At 36.4% G+C, this 13,382-nt stretch overlaps 1 protein-coding gene across 2 annotated transcripts in view; it reads right to left on the reverse strand.

Moving 5' to 3' along the window:
- SKAP2 (src kinase associated phosphoprotein 2) overlaps nt 1-13,382 on the reverse strand; it is a 155,820-nt gene that overhangs the window by 89,656 nt on the left and 52,782 nt on the right. The window contains exon 1 of one of the 2 annotated variants that reach the window (XM_079931761.1): nt 2,227-2,260. The exons of the other annotated variant lie outside the window; for it this stretch is intronic. The gene's annotated coding sequence lies outside the window, so the exon portion shown is untranslated. Of the gene's footprint in view, nt 1-2,226; nt 2,261-13,382 lie in introns of those variants that run through there. 2 annotated transcript variants of the gene reach the window in all.

Consider the following 13,382-nt stretch of genomic DNA (forward strand, 5'->3'; position numbering starts at 1 on the left):
AGTTGCATTCGCTATAAAAAGAATTACACACATCATCAAATCTTACAAGATAACTGGTTCTAATTAGCCTTACTGAAAGAAGCTAACGCACAGAGTGAATAAAAAGAAAGCAATACTAGTTCAATATTATAGGTGATCTGTCCATGTCAAGAATATAGCACATTAGATAACTAGAGAAGTTTGCCAACAGCCAAGAAAAATAAATTTCAAAACTCTTTCGAACCATAAAAATTACTTATAGTCCAGAGTCACCAATGCCATTTCATACCATCTTGAAATAGTGGTATTTCTCTAGTACATTTAAATTATGATATTGCAAAGCTCAGTTTATACATAACTTTAAAAAAAAAGCATCTACTGTGCAAACTATACATTTACTCACGTTGAAATCTTTTAGGTCTACTGTTAGTTGTCTTTAAACATCCTAATGAAATTCTTTAGGACTCTGCACATGTCATTATTTTAATGTTCTCTCTCATACAAACACACACACGCATGTAAAATGTGCGTATATGTATGCATGTATGAAGATACACACACAACGCTGCCCAATATATCCCAGAGAAGCTAATATTTGACTTACTTTTCAAATCACAGTAATGTTCATAAACAGCTTATATTTTTAAATACAACTGAAATCATCCTCTAAGAAACAGTAGTTTTTAAGGTGAAGGTAACTGAATGTTTCAAAGGAAGGCAATTTATAACTTCTCTCAAAAACCTTTCACACTCTCACTTAAAACATCCAAGTAACTAAAATCATAAACTTGCAAGCCAATTTGCCAACGTTACATGCATAGCCAGAGAACAAAATAACACCCACATAAGATCAAACCTGTAACACTGGCCTCTTAACAATGAATTTTAACTGAACTAACTTGCTAGTCCAGCATTAGCTGCTTCTTTAGGACATAATGAGGAGGCAGCAGTGTGTGTCATTGACCAATTGAAGTCACATGTTCTGAAGAAAGTGTTATCTATCTTTAAGTCTGAGACTTTAGATTTCTTTAAATATTTTCATTTATATTTTAATAATAGGAAGTATTTACTTTCTGGAGTGTCAATAAAGCCATTTATCTTGTATTTTTTTAGTCACATTAATAAAACCATATAAGAAAATCTCAAAAAAAAGAAAATTAGTGGTCACACTGAAAGTGATCTAGTAATACCATACATTTCTTTGTAGATTCAGACATAAAAGATATAAAGTCTACATTTTTTTATTCTAAGGAATTCAAAAAATACAAAGGCAAAAAAGATGATTTTTTTCAAAACTCATCCCATTATTCTGGCTCAGCACACCATATCAAGAGGTGCATGATGTCGATTTGTCCCATTATAGACGATGTAACTTTTCATTGCCTATGTAAGGTGGTATCTGCTACATTTTTCCACTGCCACATTACTATTTTTCACTTTACAGTTAATAAGTATCTTATGGGGAGATTCTTTGTGATGATGGAAATGTCCTATTCTTCCTCAAACTTTCCACCCATGAGTTTTAACATTCATTTATGATTCTTGCCTGAATTAATTATTTCTATCATGACTGCAAATGGTGATGTTTCTAATTTTTTTTTCAACTTTCTTTTTAATAAATGAAAATGTTGGTGGGATAGGGAGGGTGGAAGGGAGATGAAAGAGGGAGGGGATATGGGGATATATGTATACGTACAGCTGATTCACTTTGTTATAAAGCAGAAACTAACACAACACTGTAAAGCAATTATACTCCAATAAAGATGTTAAAAGAAAAAAGAAAAGAAAATGTTGAATACTCTTTATATGAGAAAGCTGAAAGCTAGACAAAAGAATACAATTTGGGGATTGAATACTTAGTAAAGTGAAATAGCTGATTCTTGCCTGCTAGACTCTGCAAACATGACGTGTGTGTGTGTGTGTAACATTTTTGTAACTGTACAGCAACCAGGTATAGTACCTCGTAATGCACATAAACTGTGCAATAAAAAAAATAGCAATAGCATAGTCATCCTTAGTAGAAGAAGAAGAAAAAAATAAATTAGGAGTCAGAAGACTACTCCTGTCAGCCCTTAAACTTCGCAGTGGGTACCTAGAAGATTCAATCTTTCTAGACCTCACTTGTGGAATGAGAAACATAGACGAGATCATTTGTAAGCCTCCTTTCAACTCTAGTATTCTGCATTCTAATAATACTCAGATATATTGATTTATGCAAAGGTATTTTTTAAAATCTTTACCACACACCTTGTACACCCAATCAAAAATAAATAAATAGGGGCTTCCCTGGTGGTGCAGTGGTTGAGAGTCCGCCTGCCGATGCAAGGGACACGGGTTCGTGTCCCGGTCCAGGAAGATCCCACATGCCGCGGAGCAGCTGGGCCCGTGAGCCATGGTCGCTGAGCCTGCGCGTCCAGAGCCTGTGCTCCACAACTGGAGAGGCCACAGCAGTGAGAGGCCCGCGTACCGCAAAAAAAAAAAAAAAAAAATTACTTTATACAGCTATAAAATGGGAATTAACAGGCTGGTTATCAGTAAATGTACAAATCTGACAAAACTACCATAGATTTAGTAAATTCTGAAAACAATGCATAAGTACTGTGCGTAAAGCAAAAGTCAATATTTTTATTAAAATAATTTAAATGATCATAGTAAAAGCTGACTCACTTTTATGCAGGTCATTTTTTCAATATGTGGCTAAAAGATGACACAGAAAACCAGCAAAGAGAAAGTTATATTTGAAAACAAAAAGGTTTGGGAAGATGCAGGTTTGGGCATAAGCTACTTGAGGGCTAGACCACAGAAGTTTTATTCATCTTCTTTTTCCCACTGCACAGTACTTGAAACATAATCATTTAATAAATTCAGGTTGAATAAATAAAGTTATTAAGTGAAGATATACAGTATGGGATCATCCTTTATATCCAAAGATTAACTTTTACATTTTGTGTTGAAATTTAGTAACCATGGTGGGCCATAAAGCCAAATTATGCCCTCCAAAAGAAATAAAACTCTAATTTAAGTCAGTAAGCACTACATAAATATCAGAAAAACCAAGGCCTACTGAATTTTTTGTATGCAGTACTTTATAAAGAAGTTGGCAAACATTCAGCCAGCCAGAGGAAATTCCAAGTGAAACTAAATCCATGTGTGTGTTTGTTTTGTGGGAACCGATTATTTTCACGGCATGTAACTTTAATTGGTGGCAGATATAAAATGTCACTTTATAGTTACACTACATGTTCATTCAGTTATGCATAGAATCTAGAATAGCTGATTAATAAACTTTTAACACTAATAGGAAACTTCACTTCCTTATGCTAATGCTGGGTACAATGATAATGCTTAGCCTGTTGGACCCAGCCTGGATGTAGTTTTTGATGTAAATCCACTGATGGTCTTGGTGACTGTCTGTCCCCTATCAAAAACACCCCTGTTGGATAAGAATGATATTCTCCAGAAATACACTTGGTGTGATTTGAAAATCAGACTCATTTTAAACGCCCCAAAACAAAGGAGCTAATTCAAGTATGTAATCATGTAGGTCCACAAAAACTAGCAGCCACAAACATCACCTCCTGCCCCCTAATATGGCTGTTCCTTACAGATTGGCCCAGGGCACCAGCAAAATGGAATGAGGTACCATTTTACATTTCTCTCTTCCTGTCTCCCACTGAGGATATAAAAGCAAAAACCCTCCTTTTTTTTCTACTTCAGATTATATGAACTGAGATTTATTGAACTCCTGAGGATGCAGGCAAGATAATTTGTATTAAGTTAGCATTCTCCTTAGGTGTTTCTTGGCACGCTACCGGCTCGTCTCTGTTCCATTTACTCTGCCTCTTCAAGCTAATACATTTCCAAAGGAGCATAAACAAACATCAGTTTAAGACAGTGATTCTGCAATTGGACACCAGGATAAAGTGCTGGCGCCTCCCAACAATTTCTCCCTTTCCTTCTCCCTCTAAACCTCATAACTTCAATTATGAAATTTATTTCAAAATAAAATATTTTTCACATAGTCTATATTCCATATTGATAGTGCATGACAGTCATTATTCAGTGAACAGTAAACATTTATTATAAATCTGGCATATGTCAAGAACCATACTATAACCTGGGGAGATATAAAGACAACACAGGTTCTGCTTTTAAAGGGCTCATATCTTGCACCTGAAAAACAACAACGTGTGATGAAACAATAAGTTATTGTATAAGCTTAATACATAAACCAAATAAAATGCAACTGAAACAGTAGTTCTTGGAGTAAGGCTACTGTAAGGTATGACGTGTGAAACCCAGTGCCACTGAAAAAGGCAGAGTTGGAGAATTATCACTGGTACACTTCTCCTCTTTCTCCTCACATCCCAATCTTTTTTATAGGTAAGAAATTTTAAAAGCCCATCAGGACCAACTCTGAAGAGAGAAAGTCTTCAAAAAGAGCAATACGCATCTTGAAAGGCAGAAAGGAGGGGAGAAATAACTGCAGCTTCTTTGTCTCGCTGAAGTGCATTTTGGTGGAGAAAAGGACAAGATCGAGTTGTAGGTGTGTATATAGATGCCTATGTATGCTACCCATCAGGATGCTCTCTCCCAGTGAGCAGCCAACCACTCCCTTAACTTCTCAAAGCCCCCTTAGTTCAGGGTGACCAAACTAATTCACTCTTTCTCCGAATGAATGTGCATTATGCCGCTGCTTCTTTTGCCAAAGCCTAGTAAGCAAGCAATACCATTCTGAAACTTGGGATTTCAAGATATGCTATAAATAGTAAAACATACTGTGGCACCGATTCAAATCACAGCTCAAAAAGAATATGGATAGCACCAAGAATCTGTATAGAATTTTTAACACTGTTGAAAATATTTTGGGTTAGATTAGACTGCAGCTGCAATAGAAAAAAAGAAAAAAAGAGCAGGGTATTACTAACATAAGCTAACAAACACCTTATTTGTTATTGCCTCTAATGGATAAATGGCATCACAGCACACATGTTGATTTGGAATAAGGAGTTACTAAATATTACTCTAAAGGGACCTTTTGAAAGTTAGGGTGCCCGAGTCTCTCACAGTCATTGAGCAAAAAATTAATTTGCAATGATTAGAGTCTTTTTTTATAAATTACATAGAGAGAGGGGAAGAAAGAGAGAGACAGACAGACAGTATTGAGAGGGAACTCTCTCAGATTTCCACATACACACACATTTATATTCACACCCGTCCTTATACCTTCCCTCCTGATTCACAGAAAGTTCTCTCTCCCTTGAATCTTGAATCTATCCCTCTCCACTGCTGCCTCCTCTGCTACATATAAACATGATCAAGTCCCCAAATTTACTTTGCATCTCTCTCTGGCTATTGTGCCCTTTCCTCCCCTTCACTACTTGAACATTTTAAAATTTTTTGTTGAGATAAATATAGATTCACATGCAGTTGTAAGAAATAATACAGAGTCCCTTGTACACTTTGCCCAGTTTCCCCCAATGGTAACATTTCACAAAACTAGTATAATATCACAACCTTATTGACATTGATACAACTCACCAATCTTGTTCAGATATTCCTAGTTTTACTTGTGTTCATTTGAGTGTGTGTGTATTTAGTTTTATACTATTTTATCACCTGTGTAGGTTAATATACATACTACAGTTAAGACACTGAACAGGTCCAATACCACAAGGGTCCCTCATGTCATCCTTTCATAACTACAGCCTCCCCCTTCCCTAAATTCTGGTAGCCACTACTCTGCCCACCATTTCTATAACTCTGTCATTTCAAAACTGTTATATAAATGGAATCAAACAGTATGTAACCTTTAGGGGTTGGCTGTTTTCACTCAGTGGAATTGCCTGGAGATTCATCTAAGTTGCCATGTGTATCAACAGTTCATTCCTTTGTATTGCTGAGTCCTATTCCAAGGTATGTGTGTACCACAGTTTGTCACTACCTAGCTTTTTTAAAAAGCAGTTTGCTTCTCTAATTCTCACTTCTCATTCCTCAATCCACTACAATTTGACTTCTGCCCATATTGCTCCATAGCTATCTCATAAAATCACCACAACCTCCTAATTTCTATTCAAGAGGCAATTTTTGGCCTTTATCTTTCTTGGTCTTTCTGAAGCAACTGATACTACTGACCACTCATCCCTCCTCTAAAAATCTCTTCTCCCTTGGCTTCAAGTCAAACAATTCTCTCTTGGTCCTCTTATACTGGCCATTTCCAATCTACTTTTGTGGACCCTTATCCTCCTCACCACAGTCCTTAATGTTAATATCCTCCCAGGATTCCATTTTTAGTGTTTTCACTTCCAAAATTCTACACACCCTCCCAGTGTAATTTCACCCACACATATAACTTCCACTGCTCCCTATATGATGAAGACTCTAGCCAAGACCTTTCTCCTAAACTCCAAATCCATATTTTCAGATGACAATGTTTCACCTTCTAGATTTCACGCGTCCAAAACTGAACTAACACGTTACCCCCTTTCTGGTCACTATGACTAACCTAATTCCAATCACTTCCTCTCTTTCCTGCAGCCCAGCGGTCCCCAACCTTTTTGGCACCAGGGACCGGTTTCGTGGAAGACAATTTTTCAGCGTACTCGGTGGGTGGGGTAGGGGATGGTCCAGGCGGTAATGGGAGCGATGGGGAGTGACTGTAAATAAAGATGAAGCTTCGCTCCCTCGCCTGCCACTCACCTCCTGCTGTGCGGCCTGGTTCCTAACAGACTGTGGACCGTTACCAGTCTGTGGCCTGGGGCTTGGGGACCCCTGCTGTAACCCCTACCTCAATGAATGGTACCACATTTATTTAGTCACTGCAAAGCTTCAGATTCATTTCAACTTCTTTCCTTTCACTTTCACTAAACTTATCAACTCTATCCCTGAAATATTTCTTCAATTTATTCCCTCCTCTACTCCCCACACCATTTCTTTAGTCTAAGCTTTTATCATTTCTCACTTGCATCATCACAACAGCTTCTCCCTACTTCTGGTCTCTCCAGACCATTCTCTAAACTTCTGCTAAGTGCTCTTAACCTAGATACAAATCTGATACGTCATTTCTGTACTAAGATCTTACAATGGCTCCATGATGTCCATAAGCCTAACTTCTTAGCACGATACACAAGCCCTTCAAAATCTATCCCTTGCCTACCTCTCCATCTTCTTCACCTTTCATATATCTGCATCCTATGCTCTCACCATTCCAAACCACTTGCAATTCCCAAATGTGCTGTGTCACACACCAGTGATTCAGGTCTCCAATGAATCTGGAGTGCTCTATGCAGGAACCAAAATGGTAGCTGGGACTTCTAGGAGGTCAAAGGGTTGAAATCATTAATTGATTTGATATTCAGAGGAAAAGAAATTTTAAATGTTTAGAAATGTTCTATATTTAAAGAAAAGAACAAATATTTCAAACATTTAACATAAAATATCTTTTCTGGAGATGGCAGCCATTCGGTTCCTTCAACTCCAGAAGATTAAATTCAAATGCCCTCCTAAACAGGCCAGAAAAAGAAGTAAAGTGGTTGATAAAATCTTTCTAGACACTGAATATAATATAAAATAAAGTCTAAATTATAGATTCTTCAGAGATATAATGAGATATTTTGCTCTCCAAAGAAACTAAATGATAACAGAAAAAAAGGAAATAAAATTTGCTTCTGGTGAAATTTGCTAAACATTAAATTGTACACATTAACAGTTCTTTGACTATTAGACATTTCCTCAGATGTGCAGGACTCCCAATGATTTAGTTTTAATCTTCTTTCATTATTCCTGCGACACCTTTAAGCACCGATAACAGACTGATCAATCCACACCCCCAGGTAGTGTATTCTTCTGCTTATTCACAGGGTAGCAGTGTGTTTCAAAATGAGGTCACCACTGGGAACATAAATGAGTACTCAAAATGTCTGCAGAAAGCAGTTGTTCTTTTTTTGTACACACACAAACATAAGAATACTAAATAATGAGGGTAACAGGCTGCCACAACAGTCCAGAGTGTGGTGTCGAGACTAGCAAACAACGATGATACGTAGCTGTAGGGAGGAGTAATAAAGATGTCAGAGAGACACATGAATGGTATTTTGAGGTAAAAAAAGGAAAATAGACTAAGTTCCTGGTAAGATATTACATACCCATTGCTTTACAACTCCACGTCTATAAATGAACTGAGTTGTATGTATCTAAACTAATAAAATTCTAGAAATATATAACTGTATGAGCTGTAAATTTTGACATGGCAATCCCATTAATTACATTTTACATAGGTTTTACAATAACAAAAGATAATACAGAATCCTTTTGATGACCCTGAATTGATCTCTAAACACTGAGACCTAAGTCAGAACACTGCCAAGCTCTAAGAATTGTAGTGACAAGTATAAAGTTGTTTGTTATAGAAAAGTCACTACTGGTGAATAAGAAAGCCCTTATTTTTAAATGCTGGGGAGAAGAACATATCGGGGAAGCAGAATTCATAGTGCTTAGAAGAAAACTACAGGGCTGGGTTTAGTGTAGGCTCCCTGGGGAATAAGTTATTGAACCTCTATTTAGCCTCAGTTTCCTAAGCTGAAGAAGTAAATAATAAGAGCACCGATCTCATAGAATTGTTCTGAAGATTAAATGATACAATTTATGTAAAGCACTTAGAACAATATTTGACAGTTTTCCAGGCCCTTCTGGTTCCATATTCTATGATTCTGCTAACAATTAGTGCTATACACACACTCAGACTTTTAAGTTCATAGAAAGGACATTAAGAATGGCAAATAACTTGGAGTCGATGGGCATATTTCTGTCACTGCATTCACTATTTTGCACTGTGATCATCTGTATGTATGTGAAGAGCACAGCACACTGGTCAAAGTCATGGGCTCGGGAACCAGACAGGGCTGTGTTTCCCAGTTCATGTTCTTCTACTCAATAGCTGGATGACCTCAGGCAAGTTACTTTTCTGGGAAAGTAGGTAACACTTTATATCAAACACATATATTTCTTAATGGCTCTAAATGGAATATATTTTGTGCTTAAGTAATATAAATATAATTTAAGGATAGTATATATGCTACAGTATATAAAATAAATTTAAAGTAAAAATAAATTTATTTCCTCTCCTTCAAATATTTGATATGATAAGAAAAGCAAATAATGATTTGCCTTGTCAATGTCAAAAGCAGTTAAAAAGATAATTTTTTCAGACTGTAGTATCTGCCTTAATAGCTGAGACATTCTAAACTTAAGCCTAGAATTTCAAAAAACTCAGAAAGTTAAATACACCAATTGAAATTAATTAGGAGACAATAAATTTGAATGGGTAACAAAATAGAATTTTTTTAAAAAATTTATAAAACACAGTGATGTTAAGTGTTCTTAATTTTATTGTGACTAGAAATGTGAATCTATCAATAATTCCAAATAAAGTTCTGATGGGGGCATCCTGCTTTTAAAACTTATTTGGGGTTACTTGTAATTGCTGTCACTGAATACTGTTTATAAAATACAAGAATGATTCTAATAATAATGAAATAGTAACTTTACACTATATTATAAATAAATATATAATAATTATATATATTATAATTTTTATAATAATAATTTTCTCTACAACTTCTTTAAAATATTAATTAATTTATTTATTTGGCTGCACCAGGTCTTAGTTGCAGCATGAAGGTTCTTTAGTTGCAGCATGCAGGATCTAGTTCCCTGACTGGGGATCAAACCCAGGCCCCCTGCATTGGGAGCGCAGACTCTTAACAACTGGACCACCAGGGAAGTCCCTACGACATTTTTTGCACAGTGAATAAACTCACTTTTTCTTACAGAGAGAATACAACCTCCTGCCCTTATTACCAAACAAATTCTGAACTAATGGAATGGAATGCCATTAATTTTATAAGCAGCTCTCTATATGCCATAGATCAGAAAAATCTGAAGACTAACTATACTCAAATAAATTTAATAAAGATAAATGCAACTTTGTTCATTGACATCAAATACCCTAATTAATATCCAAGATAGAAATGGTATAATTTTAGTATTTCTCTAATCCCAAAATTGACAACCATACAAAAAAGCACTTCGATTCATATCATTCTATAAAATACATTCTGCTGAAGTTTGAATTAGCTTCTTATTGGATATTGAGGCAAAACTTTCACAATGGATATCCAATATCACTGTACAACCAGGATTTACATTGGAGAATCCATTCAAGTACACGTTCAAGATGTTCTAAGTGTGGGTCAGGCAACAGTTACAATGGGACTTTAGGGATGAAGGACTGGGTTTATTGGAAAATGCACGGAAGCTGTAGGGCTTCTTCTATGACTATTGGAAGACAGCAGCATAAAGGACAAATGCTGGCTTGTAAAAGAAGCCAGCCTAATGAAAGCAAAGGGTTATGGGAAAGAAGTTGAAGATTATGATTATGAAGAGCCTTAGAACACAAGCAAAGGAATTTGGACTTGATTCAGTAGGCAATCTGCAACTGCTGTAGAATCTTGAGGAAGGGAATGATACTATCAGTGTAGCATTTTTATAAAAGCAATCTGGCAGGATGGAATTGGGAACATAAAAGGAACTTAAGAGATTTTTTAGTTTAGGAGGCAGCTACAGTAATTCTTTATGATGAGGTCTCAGACTAAACAGTAGCATTGATGGTAGATCTCCTTCATTCATTCCTTTCACAGAGAGAGCCTGTTATATGTTGGGTACTGTGCTAAGCATGGAGATTACAATGGTAAATAAGATTCATGGTCCCTTCTTTTGTGAAGCTTACAATATAGTGAGGGAGGTGAACAGAAAAACAAGCAACAAAAAATCACAAACATTACAAATTGTGATAAGTGCTATTAGGAAACAAACAGGGATGGAGAATAATTCAGAGGGCAAAAAGGGAGACTCATTTTAGAAAGGAGGCTCAAGGAAGCCTCTCTGAGGAGATGATTTTTAAGCTGAAACCTAAACAATGTGGAGGAACAAAGAACAGCATGTGTCAAAGCAGAAAGAAGTTTGGTTTGTTCAAGGCACTTAAATAAGGCCAGTGTAGCTCTAGCACATTGAGGGAAGGGAAGCCTGACATATTAAGAGACTGGAGAGGAAGCAGAGACTGAGCATGCAAGACATTATGGTAGCCTTGTTAAGAAACTGCAACTTGACTTTAAGTGCAATGGGAAACCACCGGAGGATTTTGATCAGGAAAGTGACATAAAATGTTTTTTAAAAAAGAGAGAAAAAACTGGTCATAAATTAGATATAAACAAAGGAAAAAACACTTGAAGTTCATTTTTTAAAAAACAAGTAATTTGTGTTTTAAGACTGGAGAACCTGTTGTACAAGAATCCAATCTACTAAAGTTGTCACTACAAACAGGTTGAAATAATTTCAATTTGAAGTTAGATGAATTGCACTGATTAAGCTCTTACTAGTACAAATATGTTAAAACCCAGGAGTCTCCTGAATGAGAACAAGCAATTGGCATCAACCTAAGGAAAATATCTCTTACTCAAGAAATTTAATACCAATTGAAAATACTTACAAGATACGTACTGGTAAGAAAACCACTGAGATAAATTTGCAAGCGCTCGGGTTTCCCTGGTGGCACAGTGGTTGAGAGTTCGCCTGCCGATGCAGGGGACACGGGTTCGCGCCCCGGTCCGGGAAGATCCCATATGCCGTGGAGCGGCTGGGCCCGTGAGCCATGGCCGCGGAGCCTGCGCGTCCGGAGCCTGTGCTCCGCAACGGGAGAGGCACAACAGTGAGAAGCCCGCGTACCGCAAAAAAAAAAAAAAAAAAAATTTGAAAGCGCTCAACTAGCCTGTTTTCAGCACTGACTGACTTTGGACAAGTTGCTTAATCTCCGTATGCTGTTTCCTATAAAATGAGACACACTAACAGCCTGTAGAAGAGTCAATGTATATAGAGAACTCAAGAGTATTGGGCACAAAGCAAATGCTCAATAAGTATTAGCTGCTGCAATTATTACTGTGGTAGAGATGTTTTATTCTGCTTGGTTCAATTCATACTTCTGTCGTCCCTCTTTCAAAACCACACAATTTGTTTTCAATGACCTAAATAATTTCCATTCTTGCTTAGAGGCTATCTATACCAGGATGGAGAGTAAATATTTTAGGCTTTTCGGGCCAAGGCTCTGTCACAGCTACTCAATCTACTGCTGCAACTCAAAAGTAGCCATAGGTAATAAATAAATTAATGAGCATGATTGTGTCCCACAAACTGGGCACCTAAATTTGAATTTCATATTATTTTCATGTCTCAAAATATTATTCTTTTGAGTTTTTTCATTCATTAAAAAATATAAAAACCAGTCTTAGCTTACAAACTATATAAAAACAGGTGGCAGGCCATACTTTGCCAATCTAGACACTTATAAATATATGACCCTTTCAGTCATAATTTCTCCATATATAAAACCAAAGTGAATACAATCAGCTTTCCTAACTTCTCAATGTTGAAATAACAATATTTATTTTCACATGAGGAATAATATCTAGCTGATGGGCTCAATTTTTCTCCAATTTGCTCCAGGGCAACATAACACATCAAAAATCATGGCTAAAACAGTGCAAAAGGCTGTTATACTAAGTTTCTTTTGAGTTTGAAGCTGAACTGTATTAAGGATATGGTTACACATTGAAAGTTTATAGAGATCATTGTAACATAAAAATTTCTATTATGATGTTAACTTTATCAATGCTTATTTTACAAGATAACTAGAGCTGTTGCCAGTTTTAACACAACAAAACAAGGTATTTATCCAGTCTCACTAAATCCCTGCCAACAGACATACTTTTAATAAAAGAGGAAGATGGAAGCTTATCCCTCAGCAACATAGTCAATACAAATGTGATCCTCTTACAGTGTGTAAAACAGTATAGCTTACATATTAACATCAGCTCTGAACCGAGTAAGGTACATCAAAAACCCAACGGAAAAATAATGTTTTGTGGGGGTTTCTCCTTAACAAAAAAGATAAAGTTTTTTCTGGAAAAAAAAGAAAAAGCATATTTGCTCATTTTGCATATAATTAAAATTCACATCAGTAAAAATTCCACGTATCTGTCAAAAGAAGATGGAACTGCAAATGCCAACCTGGCTGCTAATGCTCCTGGCAAAGATATTTACATATTTACCTGCTTCTAAAATAGTCAATGAATCAATTTTGCAACAAATCCTTAGTTCAAAAGGAGACATCAATGCGGACCTTTTAAAAGGAAGTTAGGGATCCCTAGGCTTTGTGTAGCTGCCATTTTTGCTTCATTTAAATACCGAATCAGAGACAACTCCTAAATAAAACACAGGACTTTAAATCAAAAGCTAAGACTCAACTTTTGACACCTCCCTGTCTGCTCACCCATCACCAGCCCCATGATTTG

The sequence above is a fragment of the Stenella coeruleoalba genome (assembly GCF_951394435.1).
Source record: "Stenella coeruleoalba genome assembly, chromosome: 9".
NCBI classification, from domain to species: Eukaryota; Metazoa; Chordata; class Mammalia; order Artiodactyla; family Delphinidae; genus Stenella; species Stenella coeruleoalba.